Source organism: Microtus oregoni, unplaced genomic scaffold (assembly GCF_018167655.1).
Source record: "Microtus oregoni isolate MIOR12 unplaced genomic scaffold, Mior012 000012F_ref0000307, whole genome shotgun sequence".
Taxonomy (NCBI): domain Eukaryota; kingdom Metazoa; phylum Chordata; class Mammalia; order Rodentia; family Cricetidae; genus Microtus; species Microtus oregoni.
The window spans coordinates 12,241,235-12,263,011 of record NW_024543071.1 but is presented as its reverse complement, the minus strand read 5'-3'; the positions used below and the strand labels follow the sequence as shown (position 1 = coordinate 12,263,011).

The window sequence follows — 21,777 nt, the reverse complement described above, 5'->3', positions numbered from 1 at the left end:
TCTGTGTATCCATGACTGTCCTGGAACTCACTCTGTGGACTAGACTGGCCTCTAACTCAGAGACCCTAGGGATCTGCCTGCCCTGTCTCCCCAGTGCTGGGGTTAAAGGTGTATGCCACAACAGCTATGAGCAACTGTTCTCTTTTCTTACCTTTTTAAATTTAGAATTTCATATATGAGAGCTATTTTTTACATAATTTTATACCCCCCAACTTTTCCTTTGCACCATCTCTAGAATTCATAGCCTCTTCTTTAATTATTACTGTGTTGCAATGCTTCCTGTTAAAAAAATGATTTTCTTTCTCTGAACAGCCATTGATTGTCTGTAGCTCTCCATCTACGAATGGGGCCTTGTGAAATGTCCCCCTCTCACATTGGCATGTCAACTGCCATGGTCATTAATATGTTTTCTGCCCCCTGATAATAAGTTTCTCTGCTGACACAGTAAGCCAGATCAAGCTGTATTGAAAAAAGTAAAACAACAGTTTTTTTTTTGAGCAAAGCAACTCCCAGGCGAGCTTTTCAGTTCCAGAGATGCAGGCTAGAGAACTGAGCCCCTCCCCAACTAAAGCAGGGAGACTTTATAGGTTGTAAGCGATGGGTGATTGCTTGTTGGCACATCCGCCACCAGCTGGGGTTGTGCCCAAGTACGGTCAAAAGCTGAGCTCATGAGCAGGGGCCTGGGTTACTCCTTCAGGGGAGGAAGCTGTCGCAGCTGTCAAGAATGCAGACCTGGGCTTTTTGGCATCTTTCCTTTGTTTGGAGACTCTCTGAGTAGGTGGGGTTTGGAAAGAGGGAGGGATAGGAATGGCGTTTTTCAGACCACACAGGGGCATTCTGGAGGCTCCAACAGGACAGTCATTATGCATATCTTGTGATGTGGTGCCTCTGTCAGGTCTAGAAGATACTATCACAGCTGCTGGCCCTATTCTCTGTCTCTTGTCGTCATCTTTCTGTTCGCTCTTCCACAATGTTCTGAGCCCTGGTCGCATTCAGGGTTGCATTGTAGATGTACCAGTTGGAGAGGGGCTCCCCACACACATTCACTTTCTTCATTTTGACCAGGTGGGCATTGTTTTAGTAACCTTTGTCTGTGGAAAAGCAGAAGCTTCTTCCGTGAGGATGAGCCACACTCTTCTGAGGGATTTTAAAATCCAATTAGAAACAATTGATTTAAGAAAATGGTAGGAGTAAGTTTTCCGATTGGGTTTGAGATCACTGTAGCCACAGGTGGTTGACTAGGTTTCCAGTGCCAGGCATGACTTCCCACCCATTGATTGGACCCTTGATTAATTGTAAATAGCTATATAGAAGACTGCGTTATTGTGATTAGTTAGGAAAACTGACAGTAGCTTCTCCATACCCGAGAGAAGGCTATATAATGGTTGGACAATGCATTTGGTAAGAAAGATGGCCACGCATGCTAGCTAATTCTACAGCCTCTTATCATTAGAGACAGCCTCTGAGTCCTGGCCAGAAGATAGGCATGTGGTCTAAGATAGCACAGGGGTTTTTCCATCATCAGCTCAAAGTAGCCACACAGTTTGCGATTTCTCACATAGTTGGGATACTTGCTGTTTTCAATTTTGGAAGCAATGACTTTTCAGAGTGTTCCTTCTCCCTGACCACATGTGTCTTTTCCAACCATCACCAAACTGAAAAGGCTGTCATAGTAGGAAAATGACCTCACAATTACTTAATGGCAAATTTGCGTCTGATATGTGCAGCTTATTTCAGTTTTTCAATGTTCTTACGCTTTTGTGTGATAGAAATTCTACTGTCTTCCATTTTCAGTGGGGGTAGCCAAGCTTCAGTGGTGTAGAGAATCTTACTTTGTCTCGTAGCTAGCTAAGGAAATAGCAAGCTAAGCATATGACCTCACAGATGCTTGAGCTCTAAAACACGACCAAAGAAGACAGCAGCCTATTTCATGTTTGGTTTTTCTTCACACTAGCACTGGATTGATCTTTTCAGGAGCTTTTCTGGGTGACTTTACCAGCACAATAGGTGGGTGTTATTCAATTTCTCTAGATACTGGGGCAGGAAATTTCATCTCCTTCCTGACAAGTGGACTCTGTGTTAAAAACGGAAAGTCTTGTTTTGTATTCAAAACTGTGCATCATCCGCCAAAGAGAGGCCTAATGCCATCCAGTACAATGCAGCCATTCCCGTATCTCTGAGAGATGACCCTCACGTACATGTCTAGGATTTACTCACACAGTCATGCCAGGGATACAACATGAGGATCCAGAGGCAGTGGCACACACGCATGCCAGGGATGCGACATGAGGATCCAGAGGCAGTGGCACACACGCATGCCAGGGATGCAACATGAGGATCCAGAGGCAGTGGCACACACGCATGCCAGGGATGCGACATGAGGATCCAGAGGCAGTGGCACACACGCATGCCAGGGATGCAACATGAGGATCCAGAGGCAGTGGCACACACGCATGCCAGGGATGTGACATGAGGATCCAGAGGCAATGGCAAATCATCCTTCTTATCGATCTTCTGCTCTTGCTCTTGTCGCTCACTTGATAATTTTCTTGGTACATTTTGGGGTTGGGAAGGTAGCTTTTTTGGATCTCTTGTGACTCAGAGGAGCTGTGCAGTTGTGACTCAGGTTAAGCATCCCCTTCTCAATCCCCTTGCAAGTCCCGAACATCTACTCTTCTAGCGCCAGCTCCCAGCTTTTCCTAGTAAAGATAATTGCACTGTTGTAAAAACAGCAGTGATAATGCAGGGAGCTGGGTTGTTGACTGAGAAGTAGACTTTTGACCTGTTCTCTTTCCATTACCTTTTCTAACTAGGATATGCGAGCATGCATACACACGTGCACACACTCACAGAGAGAGAGACAGATAGACACACACATGCACAGAGACAGACACACACACTTCACACACACTCACACACACAGACACACACACACACATAAGTTCTATTAATTTCAGAGTTTCAGCTTTAAAAATTTTTAATCACCTTACTTTTAACTCCAAACCTGCCTGATGGAGTAAGCAAACACTTTGGTTTTCTGCAAGCGGCGTTTAGGATGGTGTCTATGAATTGCCTTACAGTCAAAGAATAAAGGCTTCTGACATTTCCCTATGGCAGGAACATTGATAAATCAGTCAGCTTGATTTGATCTCATCTATCCAGAGTTGAGATAGGTTCAATCAAAGAAAAATAAATAAATACTAATTCACAGATTCCCTTGACTCTTTTATTCTTACATTCATTTTACAATCATTATTGAAAGTTTAACCTGCTTTCCTTTGTTTAATGGAAAACAGTGAAGGAAGCAATTCACCCACTTTCTGTTAGGTCTGAATAATAATAGAACAGCACGCTCCATGAGAAATCCTCAAAACATGTAAGAAAGTACTGTTTCTGGAACATACTGCAGCAAGGGAAATCCATAGGGTTTCACACAGTAAGGCAAGGTTTACCAGACAAAGCAGAGCTCCATCTGGTTCTCATGGCAGGGGAATTATGTAAAATATCCAACTTAAACATGTAAAAAGTGTCTAAGGAAAAGAACCTTTCAAAACAGGAATTGGCATGCTTTGGCTAGACAGGTAAGTGAGGGGCAGCGTTCCCTGGCATGAGTTCATCTTCATCGTTAACGTGTGTGATCTTGGGTCATCGTGCACTCACTTTGCAGCTCAGTTACTGTTTTACAGGACAAGGGGTTGCCTTAGGAAGAGCTGGGAAGCTTCACGGTGCTCTTGCATGTGGATTTTAACTACTTTAAAAGGCCAAGGGTCTATACAGCTTCACCACACTTCCAGGATATTCTTTGTCCCCTCAGAGACACTCTCGTGGCACTTGCGTGGATCTTAATATTTCCAAGAGCCCAATTTAGAAAGCAACGGCCCAGGAGGGACCTTCTGAGAATTTCTCACCCTAAAATTCCAACGATCTGCTCACTATATAGGTTGTCCCGTTTGGTTACACAGGAAGAGAAAACTACTCAGATTTCCATACTCATTTTTTTTTCAATATCAGAATTGTGTGGGGAAAAGGGTATTTGCATTGTAGAAAATCTCCCACAGAATTGCTGATTTTTCCTTCTGTCTCCATTCTACACAGCTTCTTGGGAACACAAGAGAGAAATAAACAGAGAAAATATGAAATAAAAAAGTCTAAAAGTAAATAAGGTTATGATCCCTGGAGATCACACATACAGGAATAAATATGCAAATAAGGAAAATGTAGTACCTGCCATAGGTGGGTTATAATACAAGGAAAGAGGGATAATGTGGGGGAGAGGGATAGCACACAAGCAAAACAATGAATAACCAATTATTGCAAATGCGAATAAATCTATGAACAAATTTGCATAATGGTGAGAGACAGAAATAGGAAGTTATTCATTTTTTTTTATTAAGATGATCAACAGATATTTCCGAAGTTGCTGCCATCCACTGAGCACAGCAGCCACACATGGGAGATGTTGTAGTGAGCTAGATAAAACTTGATTTTCTTCTCTTGGTTGCTGCTTGGAGACTATTTATTTATTTATTTATTTATTTTTACCACATAGCTCAAGCTGGCCTCCAATACATAGCACTCTAATCTTACTTTCCTCAGTATTGGGATTCCAGGTATGCATAACCTTTCGTACTTTCCCCTCCCTTCCTCCCTCCCTCCCCCTCTCTCTCTTTCTCTGTCTCTGGTGTGTGCATGCAATATTTGTGTACACACACACACACCACACACACACACACACACACACACAGATGTACAAGGAGGATAGATAATTTTTATGTCAAGCATCTTTGTCCATCAGTTTCAATCCAATTTGTGGAGACAAAGTCTCTCATTGAGCCTAAGACTCATTGATGGAGCTGGACCAGTAGAAGAATGAGCCGCAGGGAGCTGCAGTTTCTGTCTTATTGGTATTGAGGCTTCAAGTGCATTGCTATGCATTCATTTGGATGCTGGAGATTTTCCTTATCTGTAGTCCTTTCCTGGTCCTCGCACTTCACTAAGTGAACCATCTCTCTGGCCCTCTTTTACTTCTCTTCCAATGGGAGTTCATGATTTAAATGAATTCTCACCTCTGATAGTTATTAAGAAGTAAAAATAAATAATACAGAACATGCATTAAAAGAGAATTATGTATATGTATAAAATATCCTCAGTTTGCTCTTGAGCCTGGGATGTAGAAAGTGATTTCATGACAGGAGGATCCACACACGTACACTCTTCCTTCCCCACTTCCTAAATTGGGAGTCACAAGGTCTGAACAGAAATCAATTCCTGCAATTTATTTTTAACTTCTTTCTTCTTAGCCAGGATTGATTTTTGTCTTTGTGATCAATGGCGCAGAGAATAGTTCCACGCCCCAAGCAGCTGTTCAAGCGCTGGGTCTAGCTGGCCCCACATCTATCGAACAGAGCATTAGAAGCTGATTATGAAGCAGCAGGATGAAGATGTTTAAAGGATGAGTCTGATTAGTTCCACCATTCTGGGGAGGAGTTGCTTGCAGACAGAGGCCTGCTGGATGCAAGAGTCCTAGCTCAGGAGTGCTCTGGGTAGGGCAGAGATCCATGACACACCACCTGTCCCAGAACCTAGGGCAGGAGGAGGAGGAGGGAGGCTTTGAGGATAAGCTGGTTTGCCAGCCACACCTGCACCCTTCTCCCTCAGCCTCCTTCCTCTTCCCACTCTGGTCTGTTTCAACTTTACTCCACCCCATGGTACTGGATCTGAAGCTACAGCATAAGCCTTTGTCAAAACAGTAATAACAGCAGCAACAACAGAAAGTTTTGGCTTGATTTTTCCGCTGTGCTTTTCAGATTTCAAAATTGTCTGAGGCTATTAATCTGTCTTTCCCATTTCTTATTTTCTTGCAGCCGATGGCATTTCCTCAGGGATGTAAACTTAGTCACATCCATGTGTCTTTCAAGCCTTCTTCCTCTCATGGGCAGTCAATGCTTGTACTCTTGTCTGTGAAGAATGCTTTTGGAAGACACACACACTTTGGAATGACATGATATGGGATTTCCACAGAAAGTAATTAGCATTTAGAGCAGAGCCTGCCCTCCCAAGGTCTTCGGTCCAGTTCTCTGGGATAAACTTGTAGGTTTCATGGCAGTTTGGCTGGCTTTTGCTTCCAGATGTACGACAGGAAAAAATTAAAAACAAAAACAAACAAAAAAAAGCAAGAACTCTAAGAGTGATTGTGTTTATTATTTCATGATACCATGAAATAGCTTCTTAGGAGTTCCCTGTGTGAGAAGAAAAATGTACAAGGGATGTCCCTTCTTTCCTTGAACTGTTAGAGACACATGCTGGTGAAGTGAATGGTAGATGATATTCATCTATTAGAAACTCTACAATTCTCAGAATTCAGTTTTGTCTCCTCAGCCTTTTTCTTTTTGTTTTAGATTCTGGCTAATTTTCTTCACCACAGAATATTCTGAATTTTTACATAATCCCAAGTAAATGGAGAATATGAGCTAGGCTTTTTATGAATGAATGTAATTATTATAACACCCTGTGGGTTAATTCCTGTTTTATTGTAGAAGAGATACAGAGAGGTTACACTGTTTCCCGAGATCACATAAACTACTTGTAAGCAATGGCACAGAGTATCAATTCAGGCCTTTTGGCCCCAGAGACTTCTTCCTCAGCAATTGCGTGGTCCTGCTTTCTCAATGACAAACCAACACAACCTGTAGATGATTTTGGCTAATGCAAATTGTATCAGAAACTATGGAAGGATATAAATAGTCATGCATGTGTTCACCATAGATAAGTATTTTAAAACATTTTAGCATTAGAATGACCCAGCAATATCACTTTTGGGTATATTATCAAAGGAAGCTCAATCATACCACAAAGACATGTGCTCAGCTATGTTCATAGTAGCATTATTCGTATTATTCCAGATTCTGGAAATAAACTAGATGCCCCTCAACTGAAGAATGGATAAGGAAAATGTGGTACATTTACACAATGGAGTACTACTCAGTGGTAACAAATAATGATATCTCGAAATTTACAGGCAAATAGATGGATCTAGAAAAACACATATTGAGGGAGGTAACCCAGACCCAGAAAGACAAATATCATGTTCTCACTCATAAGTGGCTTTTAGACATAAAACAAAGAAAAATCCAGTCTACAACCCACAACCCCAGAGAAACTAGACAACAAAGAGGACACCAAGAGAGACATACATGGTTCTAAATAGGAAGGAGAAATAGACAAGATCCCCTCAGTGAATTGGGAGCATGGGGGTGACGGAAGAGGGTAGAAGGAGAGAGGGAAGAGGAAAATGTAGTGTAATAAAAACGATAAAAAATTAAAATTAAAAAAGAATGAGCAATTTATATTACAGAATATGTATGCATGTACATATACATGTGTGATTGTAACAACTATTAATGAAAAAGATGTATGGATTTGAAAGAGAGCAAGGAGAGGTGCATGAAGGGGTTTGAGGAGTCAACAGGGAAAGAATGAGAGAGAATTATAATCTCAAAAACAAAAGACAAAAAGTTTTAAAAAAATATTCCCTGGAGTTGTTGAATGAGCAAATTGGATACTGGCGGTGTAGAACCTAAAGATACTGCATTGAAGACCTCCACACTGAGGAGGCCGGAGACCAGGAAGCAGTATGCTAAACAGCGCAGAAAAAACAATGTTGAGTCCTTGCTTTGCATTGGTCTGAGCTTGTTCTTCTGTTTACAAGAATCTAGACAAGATAGATTGTCAACAGGGCGCAAATAAAGAATTCCTGGCTTCCCAACTATAACTCTTGGATAGTTTCTTGAAAAAGGACTTAATTTATAAAAGGATCTATCTCTGTAAAAGGTAAAAAAAAATGTTTATTAAAAATAATTGAATATTATATGCATTTTATTAAAAATTCTGTACTTGATAGTTTTATGTCAACTTGACACAGCTAAAGTGATCTGGTAGGAAGGAATCACAAACAAGTGAATGCCTCTAAAAGTTTAGGTTGTAGATAGTTCTGTAAGACATATTCTTAATTAGTGATTGATGGGGTAGGGCCCAGCCCATGGTGGGCGGGGCCATCCCTGGGCTGGTGGTCCTGGGTTCTATAAGAAAGCAGACTGATCAATCTATGAGGACCAAACCAGCAAACATACTCCTCCATTATCTCTGCATCAGCTTCTGCCTCCAGCTTCCTATCCTGTTTGAATTTCTATCCTGACTTCCTCTGATGATGAACAGTGATGTGGAAGTATCAGCCAAATAAACCCTTTCCTCCCCAACATGCCTTTTGGTCATGGTGTTTTATCATAGAAATAGAAACTCTAACTAATACAGTTATGGGTTAGAAATGAGGTGATGATTATACCCTGTACCATACAGCATTACATTATAGACATCGGGTGTCATTCAGATGCCTCATGTGTTGAAGACTTAAGCCCTATCTGGTGGTGCTGTTTGGGAGACACTGAAAACTTTAGGAGACCCAGCTGAAGAAAGGGAAGTCATAAGAGGTGCATCCTTGCTTGTCTTGGACATGCCTTCCTTTCATTTTTTTCCTTCCTTCCTTCCTTCCTTCCTTCCTTCTTCTCTTCATCTCTTCCTCCCTCTCTCAATTTGACTACCACGAGGTAAGAATCTCTGTCATATTTTTATGACATCATCATATTCTTTTCCACCTATAGGCCCAGAAGTACAGAACCAAGTGATAAAGAACTAAACCCTCTGAAACCATGAGCTACAAAGAATTTTCCCAACGCAGTAGTGTGATACACACAGCATACCAAATACAATCTGCATATAGGTGCTATTTCTATCATTTCAAATCAACAAGTGATTCACCACCTCCCTAAATCTCCCTTCCCATACCTCTCCAGATTTTCTGGTGACCACATCCTTCTCCTCTTTTCTCTCTTCAAGCTCTATCATCTCCCCAACTTTTTCTTTCACCCATCTCTCCATTTGTCACTTAGAATTGTCCTATCTGCCTGGCCTCTCTCATCTCTGTGCCTCATTTCATCATCTCATTCACCAAGCAAAATGTCCTTTATAATTAGGAATCAACTCTTCTCAGCCTGTAAGATTATAAATAACACCAGTTTATATATTGCATACTCTCTCTCTCTCTGAAGAGAGAGGACACACATTTACGTGTGCCACACTGTGGAGGATGACTTAGAATGGTGGCTATACCCACAGTGTCTTAGAGTCAAGCAAGTATGTATTTATATTCAGGTTAGCCCTCTGCTAGTTTTGTGATTTTGCTGTCTTACGTATTCTTGCTCCATCTGCAAACACAGTTGGATGAGTGTGGTGCCCACTGTATTCAACATTAATCCATTCTAATTGTAGAAAGTAACATTAGACGAGATTCACTCTACCGTGGATGCTCTGTGGTGGGAATATTACAAGAACTAGCTTTCCTGCTGCCCCTGGGTATTGTCAATGCTCTTGCATTGCTCTTGGTACACTTTATGCATTATTCTGACTTCCCAAAAGGTTGATCGATTCTGTGATATTACTGTGTCATGGCAGTACTTGGTCCAGTCTGAGCACAGACGTGCTGAATGTGCACTTTCCTGTTGGTAAATCTTGCGTGTAACATGTAGTGAAGCCAGGGCCAGTGTCTATCTCCAGCATGACGACAGAGTCAGTGTGGCCGCAGCCTTCATTTATATGTGGATTCAGCATGGTTAAGAACACCATGTCATCTGCTGTTGTGTTTCCCACATGATGTGAACATTCTTACAGCTCCTGAGTTTTCATGTTGTATTGCTATCACACACGCAAAGGAATATTTGATGTAAAGTTGCTGTCCAGTTGTATAATGATCCATGCAATTATGTCTCCTCTATATTTTTTCTTTTTAATTCTAATTAATGAAACGCAGATCTTAGAAGTGTAGAAAAAGCCTTGGGGTTTTCTTTGAGCCCCACTTTAAGCAAGAATGTGCCCTAAAGTAGCCTGTTTGGACTTTGGGCCCTTTAATTATAAAATGATGATATCATTAAACCTCCTGGGCTGTATTTAGATCAAATGAGAATCAGAGTAATAAAATCAGACTCAATGGCAGTAGTGATGGTGTGTGTGTGTGTGTGTGTGTGTGTGTGTGTGTGTGTAAGAGAGAGAGAGAGAGAGAGAGACAGAGACAGAGAGAGACTCTGGAGGGATATGAGAAAGCATCTTGGGAGAATCAATGAAGAGGAAAGATTATAATCATAATATAAGAGATTATCAAAGAGTAATTGAAAATACCAAAAAAAATTAGAAGTATGGAGCACTGTAAAGATTCCAGATGCTGTGGCATGGGTGCAGTTTGGCAAGAGGCACATTATCTATCCGCACAATCGATGTGGTTCAGCAAATGGGCCAACTTCCTACTGTTCATGGCAACAACCCTTGAGTGCTACAGGAAGACTAGCAAAAAAGAGCCTGGAATTGAGAAGAAAAATAATGATGAATGGGTTGGAAAATTGGAGAGGAGCAGGACAGGCCTCCATGAAATTGGTTGATTCTAGGCGTGGATCCAGATGATTTGTCCTAAACTATCCATTCTTTGGCGAGGCTTCAGAGTAGACAATTTAGCCTTATTGCAGACTATGTAGTATAATTGACCTTGTCAGGATTTAATAACCTACATTTAAATCTGAACTCTGCAACTTTGGGACTGCCCAATTTCTGTAGGTTACTCAACTTTTTAACAGGCAAGAACTTCATGGTGCCTCCTCCACAAGGTAAATTGTTCTTGGGAACAGTCAGTGTGTATAACGCCAGTGAAGCAAAGATGCTCATGTCGACGGGCATGAGAGAAAGCTAATGGCGAGCCCGCAAGAGCGAAAGTCCTAGAAGTAGCAGCTGGCATTTCTTTCAGATACATGGCCCCTTATAGAAGTGTTGTCTAAGAAACCACTTGGCAGATGGTTTCAGTCCATCCCCTGCTGTCCTGAAATTCACTCATGAGGCATGCAAGTGCGACACTGGCAAAGGGTCATTGTTATACCTTCCAGTTCACACGTGGCTCAAAGCCACCTGGAAATCCCAGGTCCTCATGAACCTCATCTCTAGAAAATTAATGGTCCTGTTTTCCTTGTCCTTTCAAGATGTGTAAACTACTTTGAAAATATCAGTAGAATTAATTATTTCCCTGCTGCCGTGCGCACCTGCACGTCATCCCATGTGGCTGCAGATACTTGTGTCAGACAGTGCTGCTTATCTCTTGCCTGTTTCTCTTCCTCGTACTCGTGTTGCCCTTGGGCGCTTGGTCTCTGTAGAACAGACAGATGCAGCACCTCTCAGTGTCAGCACGGGCATATCTACCTCTTCCCCTGGATTTATCAGTGAGGGATTATCCTGTTCTTCCTTCCAATTGCGATTGGTATAACCTAATCTTTCTTTCCAGGGTCCTTTACATGAGTAAAAATCATTTTATTATCTTATCACATTTATTCACAGTAATCTGGAATGGGTAAATATTGTTAGTTTCTTTCTTGTAGAAAGTAACTCCCAAATTACAGGTTGGTGGCTGAGTTGGAAATGAGGCAAAAGATGCCAGTGTCTTCATGCTACTTTCTGTCTCATCCGTTCACTTTCATTTCGTGTAGTTCAGGGAGACTGGTGAAGCAACAGAGGCTACTGTCTACTTTGGGGAGGTTTTACTCAAATAATTGACTTCATAATACTGATTATATAAAAAGAAAGTAGATTACATGAGCATGGTTGATCAAGCTAACTAGAAAGCTTTCAAAACATGTTAAGACTGCACATGCCAGACCCTTTAAATGGAATTTCTAACACAGACTTTGTTCCGTGTTTTACAAAAGCATTTTGAGTCCATCGTACAAGGGGCAATGCCTTCTTGACAATTGGAAGGAAGGAGGTGTTTTGATAGCAAGCTTTAACATGTCTGTCCTTCATTCCAGTTTCCATGTGGGAAGGGGGTGGAAAGAGAGAGGAGAGAAACTTTGTCATCCTTATCCACGATTCTGAAAATGAGTACTTTTCAGATACTGTTCCGTTACTCAGAAGTACTCACAGATATTAGATTCCTTGGTTCAAATCCATATTCTGTCATTACTTCTGCATTTATTTCTTCCTTTTCACCAACCTATCATACACATACACACAAACTGAAGTGGCGAGGGATACAGCAAGCTTCTGTTTATCTCAGGAGTCAGAATGGTATCTCTGGGGCTTCTTTTCTCTTGAGTCATGAAAGTAAAACATAAATATCAAACTTAGTTTCATTAATGGCAATCTTTAGCTCATTTAAGCTTGTGGTCTCTATTTGTGGTCCCCCTGGAAAGCCATTCTGGTTGAGGGTAAGGAGAGGAATTTCAGAGCTCCACCCTTGGCCAGTGTGAGCAGGTGGCTGTATATAAGTACCAGCCAGCCAGTCTCCAGGAGGCCTCCCAGGTGTTCTATGGCCACAGGCATCTTTATCTGCAATTCTTTCTGAACAAGTAATATGCAGCAAGCAGCTCCCTCTGTGTGCACCGTGAAGATGAATTTATTCCCATGCTGTATCTTCAGGAGTAGTAGTTATATCTTTATTTTTCAGGAGAGGAAATCTAAATTACTTTCTCAAAGTTATTAAATCAGCGAGGGGGAGCAGCCAAATTCAGATCCATTTCTAGGGTAACAACTAATGGGCTCCATTCTTTTAAAAAATGGGAAAAGGATCCCTTTGTAGGCAAACGGAATTGGAAACTGAGTCCTTTTGTTCTATCTAACAAAATATGCATGGTTAGAGTTACACCTATCAATTGTGCCAGCCATTGTGTCCTAGACAAAAAGTCATTGTCCCATGACTTTCTGGCTCATCGTTGTGATCTGCCCTGCTGGCATTCCTAGTAAGCAATGAAGTTGGTTACTGGTTTGCTGATGTTTCTGATAAGCAGTGAAGTTGGCTGTCTTGCTGGTGATGGTGGGAATTCCTTCATCAGTAGTTTTTGACAAAGGAGTTTACTGTCAAGTTCATTACTCCCCTCCTCTCCATCCCCTTCCATCCCTACAGACAAGAATTATGAAAGAAAAAGGAATATTGGCTTCAGTGTCAGCTTTTATCCCAAATCTATTCTTGGTGAAGCTATTTTGGGACTATTATGTTTGATACCGATAAAAGATTTTATGTGCCAATCTGTTTTGAAGGAGGTCCAGCCTTAGCATAAGATATAGAGTTAGATAATCGGGTCATGCTTTCTAGACACAGAGATATAAAAACTAGGTATTACATCAGTACTACAGGATCTCTAGGCTATAAAATCAGCAAACACCAGTTAGACCAACAGTAAATTCCGAGCCAGACAGTCTGGGACAGGAGATGACTTGCTGATAGGATGCTGTGTTCTTCCTCATGCTGCATCATTGAGATAGAGAGGTAGGGAGGGGCCTTAGCAAAGCAGCTTTGGGAAATGGCCTCAAGTTAGTTGAGGAATTGTAGGGATAAGTCCCGCCCCTAGGGGGCATGTTCGCCTCGGGCTAATGTTTACCTATAAATCTGGTGAGTGTGCTCCCAGCCATCGCTTCTGCTTTCCTGGTTTCCACGGGAATGGTGGTTCTGTAAGTCTATTTCTCCATTAAAGCTATATATATTTTACTATCTGTCTGCATTCGTTTACGCCATTACAAGGAACTTCATATTCGATGAAAAACCTGCCGTGAGAGTTGACTTGAACTCTAAGACCAAATAGTGATTGCCGTGTCTCAGATTCCTGAGCAGCTGGGAGTACAGGCATCAAGTTGACTCTTAGGGTCCAGTGTTCATAAATCTATTTCTTTGTTCTTTTTTAAATTTATTTTTATTTTATTTATTTTTATTGTTTTTATTGAACATATATTTTTCTCTGCTCCCCTCCCTTCTTCCCCCATTCCTTCCACTCTCTCCCATGATCCCCACGTTCCGAATTTACTCAGAGATTCTGCCTTTTTCTACTTCGCATGTCGATTAGATCCATGTATGTCTCTTAGGGTCCTCTCTGTTGTCTAGGTTCTCTGGGATTGTGAATTGTAGGCTTTTTCTTTGCTTTATGCCACTTATGAGTCAATACACATTATATTTGTCTTTCTGGGTCTGGATTACCTCACTCAATATGATGCTTTCTAGATCCACCCCTTTGCCAGCAAATTTCAAGATACCATTATTTTTTTCTGCTGTGTAATACTCCATTGTGTAAATGTACAATGCCTTCTTTATCCATTCTTCAGTCGAGGGGCATGTAGGTTGTTTCCAGGTTCTGGCTATGACAAGTAATGCTGCTATGAATATAGTTGAACACTTGTCCTTGTGGTATGATTGGGCATCCTTTGGGTGTACACCCAAAAGTGGTATTGCTAAGTCTTGAGGTAGGTTGTTTCCTAATTTTCTGAGAAATTAGCATATTGATTTCCAAAGCAGCTCTACCAGTTTGCAGTCCCACCAGCCATGGAGGAGTGTTCTTTTTACAAAAAGAAAAAAAAAAGAGTGTTGAGAGAATTCTTTGGGGGAAAAGAGTTAAAAATAGTTAGAGGTACTTTAAATAATCTGAATTAATGAGCAAAAGAATTTTCAAAAGGTAATTGTGCATTATAAGGGTTCAAGTATCCGCTTCCCTTCTTTAAGGAGGAAGAAACAATGCTTGAGTCGTGTGATGGGCAGCTTATGTACCTATAAGTGCAGACATTTTTCTTGGTCAGTATTACTCAAATTGTACTGGACCCAAATCAGTCTCCTAACTGGAAAAGCTTTTAAATGTCATTTTCTATGAAGGCAACATTCCTTGTATAAGCCAATTTTATTTCCATTGTGGTCCCCCTTATCCACACATTCTGAGAGCAGCCCCATTCACTCCTGGTCAACAATGGAACATTGATTTTCAGGGATGGGAAATTGACAAGACCTCCACACAGAAAGATCTGCTGTGTTGGAGGATATCCTGTCTGTGAGATTGCAAGTTGAATGATACAGGACCTGTCCTTCTCCACAGAGAGATTTGGGAGCCACATTCAATGCATGGGTTGTCCTTAGCTTTAAAAACAGTAAATATCAGGTTTCAATTCCAGGTTCACCACTCACTTGCTGTTTATTTTTGTGTACTTTGTATAACTTTATTTTGTGTCAGTTTTCCTCCTGAACATAAAATTGAAGGTTGGTATGTACATATGAACAGTACTTGATACAAGTGCTCAATAATGTTATGTGCTATTAATCTCTCCACCTAATATCTAATAATAGTGGTATTATTAAAATTAGTAACAATAACAATTATTATCATGAATATTATAGAATATGAAAGTTAAGCACTCATAATAACATAGGTGCTCAAAAATATTTGTTTCTGTCCTTCTCTTATTTCCTATGTCTGCTTATAAATCCAGACTCTACAGTTTGACTCATGTCTACTCAGAAAGAGGTTCAATTGCCGAATTCCTAAAGAGGGACAGGAAGTAACTTGCTGGGTTTGATTTCATGTTTAGTGAGAAGATTTCCCTCTGTTCACTAGGAAAAACTGTCATTCAGAGACAGGATGAATCAACATAAATAATTAAGGCTGCGTCAGGTTTTAAGCTTGGCCACAGCAAGAATGGGGAGTGTCAAAAGGGACAGATTTATTTAATGACCAATGCATTTATCCAAAGGAATCATTTTCACTGGCTAGGAGCCCAATTAAACCTGTATAATGGAAATCCAGAAAATCAGATTAACGAGCCAGTCATTAGTAAGGAAAAGACCCAGCTAATTCTGTGTTTAGCATGACGAATGGGCCCAGAGCAAATAATTGGATGACATTCATCAAATGTAAAATAAAAGGTGTCAGTGAAGGGAGAGTAGTAATAATCTCTGGGATTTACAGTGCTAGGAAATTTGCTTGTAAGGAAGAGAAAAGTTCATCAAAATAGATTAATAGTCACTAAACTTTATTCCTTCCTGTGTGGTTGCCAGAGAGTCGCACAAATAATAATGGAGAGACAGCAAGTGCATCAGCTGGGTGTCTCCCTAGCACTCGGGAGATCTGTGGATGTAGTACTTAAGATTCTGCCTGGAAATAAGCCATTGGCCATCCAGGACTGGACAAGAATGGAGAGAGGTTTTGAGTGCCCACCTGTAGTCATGGAACAGTGGAGACTATCAGACCCTGTGGATACGCAGATTAATCCCAGACACCCATCATTCAGTTGTTAGTTTTAATTTTTCCTGCTTGTTCCTGAGCCAGGGTTTGAGCAGAGGCAGGAGTAAGAAAGCCAGTGATCACTTTCTGGCTCCAACAGTGAAACACTATGTGATGCTGAGTCCTTGGCTGAGCCCCTCCAAGTCAGGCTCCTGACCTGGAAAGGAAGGATATGGGAAATCAAATGCGGTAAACCATGCACATGGCATCTTCCATTTCCTAACACAGACTAAACAGTGACTGATATTGCTCTTGTTTATGTTAGCGCTCCTTTTCTAGGAAGACATGGTTTTCAAAATGTCCCATCACTGTCATAACAGGCTGTCTAGGAATGCAGAGAAAGATACATGCAAGCCAATTGCAAAGCTTTACAAACAAGTATAATTTTAAAAAGATGTAAGAATACAAGGAAATGTGTTGTGTTATTATAGTGCCATGAGTAAGACAGAGGGAAGATTCTTCCAGCCACTGGGAGGAGAACAGGTACAGCTTCAGAACTCAGCTTTCAGAGGTTCAGTTTTGTCTTGTCTTGGGCAAGCCATTCGGCATCTTATACTTTTGGAGTGCTGCCACGAGGAATAGCTAGATAATTTATAAAGGAGCTAAGGGACTTCTGGAGCATGGTTGGGGTGCTGGATAAATTTTAGTTGAGTCATTGTTATTATCATACATCCATTGTCGTCCTGGAGATCGCTATGTTGGTATCAATCATTTCTGCTACTACAGGAAAATACCAAGTCTGAATAATTTATAAACAATAGAGATTTGTTTTTCCCTGGTCTGGGGACTTCAGAGTTCAAGCTTGAGGCTCTGATTGGCTGATTTGTTGCTGGAAGGGGGCTTATCTCTTGCTTTCAAAGTGGTGCCTTCAACTTTGTCCTCATCAGGCAGAATGAGCAGCAAAGGAAGGAGATACTGCAATGTTTCATACGTCCATAAGGGAAGAGCCCCTGTTACATAGTCATGTCCTGAAAGGCCCCACCTCTTGATTCTGTTGCATTTGCTGATCAGATTTCAATGTGTATTCTTGGAGAGAATTTAAACATTTAGTCAATACTAGTCCATTCCTGTATTCGCTGCCCAATTCTTGTTTGTTGTCATGTTCAAAAGGATGGGGGAGTGGGAGAAGGGGAGAGAGTGGGAATTAGGATTGGTATGTAAAATGAGAAAAGATTGCTTTAAAGAATAAAATAAAATAAAAAAGAAAAGAAATCTTGTCAGATTCCAAGTAAGTCCAAAACTCAACAAATCTAACTACTTTAATTCTGGTGATTGAGAATGATTTTTGTTTGTCTTGTTTTTCTAGGCAGACTGAGGTAGGGGTTGAGCTCTTACAGATTTTCTGGGTATAGCCTTCATTGTGACACTCGTGGATTGGCCTAGACTCACTGTAGCTTTCTGACATGTAGTAGTTCCCCATTGGTGGTCCATGCCTTGTAGAGAATCTCAACTCCATGGCTTGACTGGGAATTTCCCGAGTGGGAACCCTTTAGATACTGGCCATAGTCCCGACATTCCCGTCCCCATAGGGATGCAGATGAAGCTCTAGCCTGCCATATTCCTTCCCTGGTACCTAGCACCATTACTGTCCTTGTATGGATGCAGATGAAGTCCCATGCCTGCAGCATCCCTTCCCTGGTACATAGTACCATTCCTGTCCTCGTAAGGATACAGATAAAGTCCCATGCCTGCTGCATCCCTTCCCTCGCACCTAGTACCATTCCTGTTTTAGAAGGGATGTAGATGAAGCCCCATGCCTGCCATATCCCTTCCCTGGTACCTAGAGCTTTTCAAGGCATCCTTTGAAACTTAGTAGAAGCAGTTACACTTCTGTAGCCCTTGAACTCTGTGGGTTTGAAAAGTTAGTGCCCCAGGAATGCCCTCAAAATTTATTCCTTAGGCTTTCCAGAGATGTGACCTGGGCCACACATGAGGCTTAACAGGGTTATCTAGAAAGTTCTGTGGTCAAATCTGGAAAACAGGCTCAGGTGATGCTGGGTAGTGAGTTCCAAGGCCTTCTAACCATTCTATCCTCAAAACCCTGATATTCTGGGTATATAATGACACTAGGAGCTTTGGAAGTCTCTCAAGTGCCTCAGGGACTATTCTTCCCTTCCTTTAATGAATGCCATCTGGCTTCCTTCTGTTCATACTAATGTCCTCAGAAAATGTTTCCTTGATCATTTCTTTGGCTTTTTCACCCAAACCTGTCTTTTATCTGTTTACATGGGCAAGATGAAAATTTTCCAAATCTCTAAAGTACCACTTCCCTTTGAAATATAAACTTTATCCAGAATTAATTTTATCATCTCATAATTTACTCTAAGTTGTCTTGAAGGATATGTCAAACTTAACTTTGCTTGAATGTTTCTCCCATCAAACATTCTAAGTCCATACATTGAAATTCTGCCGCCCACAAATATTAGGACACAGACCCACAGCAGGTCAGTTCTTTGAAGGTGGCCTGTCCTTCAGTATCTAGCACACTACTCAGTTTTCATCTGAAATCTCATCAGCATCCCATTCTCTGTTCACATTTCCGCAGGAAGTTGATCACACTGCTCCACCCATCTCTAACACTAATGATGTCTCCCAAGCTCTCCTGACCCTTTACCTTAAAGCTCCATGCGTTGCAATATATTCTTTATTCCTAGCCTTCATTTCAGCGCCACTGCAGCCTCCACCCACCACTCTTCTTCTAAAGCACCTTCTTGTATTTTAGCAACAAGTCATTTCCCATGGCAATTTATTTATCAGACTATTTCTGCTGTCATGATAAAATATCTTAAACTGGGTGACTTATAAACATCAAAAGCATAATTCTCATTGTTCCCAAGAGCTGACAAACTAAGAGCAAGGCAGGGCTAGGTTTATTGTCTATAAGGACCATTTCTCTGCATGTGATTTTGTGTCTTATCTACTGTGCTCTTGCATGGCAGAAGGGACAGATGGGTGAGAGAGGCTAAAAGTAGTTGTCTGTAATCGATTTTTAATGCTCTGATGTCCACTTCATTGGGTCAAGTGTTCAGAATTTCATTGCTGTTGTCTGAGGTTTCTGTTCTTCCCAGTTCCCACAATCGTTAAGTCCCAAAGGAATCACACAGAGATCTGCATTAGTTACAAATTGATTGGCCCATTTTCTCAGGCTTCTTATTAGTTCTTATAACTTATATTAGCCTATTATTCTTGTCTATGCTAGCCACGTGGCTCAGGACCTTATTCAGTGAGATCTGCATTAGTTATAAATTGATTGGCCCATTTTCTCAGGCTTCTTATTAGTTCTTATAACTTATATTAGCCTATTATTCTTGTCTATGCTAGCCACGTGGCTCAGGACCTTATTCAGTGAGGTAGTCATATCTTGCTTCTTTTGTGGTTGGGTCAGGACTGCAGAATGCAGAATCCTTTTCCTAGAATTCTCCTGTTTTCTTTGACCACCTCTACTTCCTGTCTGGTTGTCGTACCTATACTTCCAGCCTGGCTACTGGCCAATCAGCGTTTTTTTTTTTTTTAAAATATAATTGACAGAATACAGACCCTTGTCCTACACCACATTGCCTTTCAAAAGACCCTACCTCTTATGGTTATTGGATTGGGCATTCAACTTCAGCATACAATTTAGAAGAAATACAAACATTAAACCTGTAGCGCTTATGTTGTTGAGGAAGGAAGAAGACCACAACCATGCTGAAAGCCATGAAGGAACACTTAGAGGAATATGTATGCCTCAAGAGTAAATGCCCAAAGCCCCATATAAAAGGAAGAGGTAAAGTTCAGAAGCTGATAGACTGGCCACAGGAAACTGGTGGCATCTAAGACTTTTCCATGAACTCTGGAGTTCTGAACTTAGGTCTGAGCCAAGAGGTACACAGTCAGGTAAAGTGGAGGGAGGCATCTTAACAGCTGTGTGCGATTCTATGATCCTATGGTAGTGTAAGTACTTGGGGAACCCTTGGGCTAATGGTCTTCCTGTGCCCTCTCATGTGTTGAAGCATTCCACAGTCCATATATACCGTAATCTGTACTTATTATTGAAGTATGAATGTTCCAGGCTGTGTGAGCTTGTGTATGAGGCAATCTATGCTAAAGGGCACATTCGGTGAGGTTCTGTAGAGAACTATATTTTAAGCACAGCATGTATTTAAAGTGATTAAATGTTACCCTATATATGCAATCTCCTTTGGATGGTGACAAAATACTTTAGGACAAAATAGAGGTGAAAACTGGATAGTGCTGTGAATGAATTAAGTGGTATTAAACCGTGTATTTTAAAGAGGTTTAATTATAGGAATTTCATATCAATTAAAAATTATCACCACTATGAATAAAAGCAGTCAAGAAGTTCAGTTGAGGCATATAGAGGTGTATGCAAATTTCTGTTAAAGATCTAGTTCTCTCATGTTCAAAGTATGGCTCCCCGACGGCAATAGCTCTAAGAAACTTATTAGAAAAGACAATTTGTTGACTTCAGCCAAACTCGATTGAATCAGACATGGGGCCCAGCAGTCAAAATTTTAATAAGCTATCCAGGTGATTTTGAAGCATGCTAAAACTGAAAAGTATTGATCTATAGTTTTTGATTAGCAGGTATGCTTATATGTGTTGATTCTATAATAAAAATAGAACCAAATTAAAGAAATGAATGCATAGGGTCTTGCAAGGTCTAAGGGTATCTATGGGTCCAGGCCCAAGAGTTACATCTTAATCTGAGTCTATGAACTTAACGATTATTTTATAAAGAAGGGGTTTCCCGCAGACCATCAATCTCATTATGTCAACACCCACTTCTAAACCAATACAAAGCAATGTCAATTCATTACAAGTATTTTAGCAAAATAAAAGTTCTAGAATTAAAAAAGAAAACCAAATCTCATTAGAAAGTAGAGTCTTAGGATAGCCCTAAACATGAAGGAGAAGACAGGTCTATCATCATCATATAGAGCCTGAACCTTGAATCAGGCTTTTTCTCAGGTTCTGCCTTTTGCTGACTTTAACACCCACTCTACATGGCAGCTTGGGGAACGCACTTTGGGGTCTTCCATCTGTGAAGAAGAGGAAGGGAACCATGGGAGAGGTCATGTCTTGGAGGGAGGACCGATGGGGGCTTTCAATAGAGATGTTCCACCCCACTGCTCCCAGCAGTTGCTGGGGATGGCTGCCAGCTTTGGGAAGGAGTGAGGGGACTGGCTGGTCTCCAGCATGGACTGGGGCTTTGGTGAGAAGGGAGCATGTGCCAGCTGTAATCGCCTCTGCAGCAGTCTGCCCACTATTGTCCTCCTGCTATTTTCTCTGAGCAGGCCATGTTGTCTTCCTCTCTGAATATTAATTTCCCTGGAGTTAGGATAATTGGACCAAGAGCAGCCCTCCACAGATCTGGGCCTATTGATAGGACTTTTCCACAAAAATGGGCCTGGGGACAATTTCTTGGAGTGGTACTGTGTCCTCTAATGAAGTATCTATCCTTTGCCAAGTGAGGTGGCAGAGCTCATTCCTATCCTCCTACATCTGAACTAGCAGAAGTTTATGAATTCCATGCCTGCACTTTTCCTCCCACCTTTAATGCCTTTAATCAGCTTGCACATGGGAAGGATCAATAAGCATCTGTTCAAGGCATGGATTCATGAATATAAATGGAAAAGTGTGACCAAGGAAGAAGTGAAAT

The 21,777-nt window shown here is 41.2% G+C and overlaps 1 protein-coding gene across 1 annotated transcript in view; it reads left to right on the top strand.

Moving 5' to 3' along the window:
* The window catches only part of Sorcs3 (sortilin related VPS10 domain containing receptor 3), a 624,769-nt gene that overhangs the window by 479,692 nt on the left and 123,300 nt on the right, over positions 1–21,777 (top strand). The window lies entirely within an intron of this gene.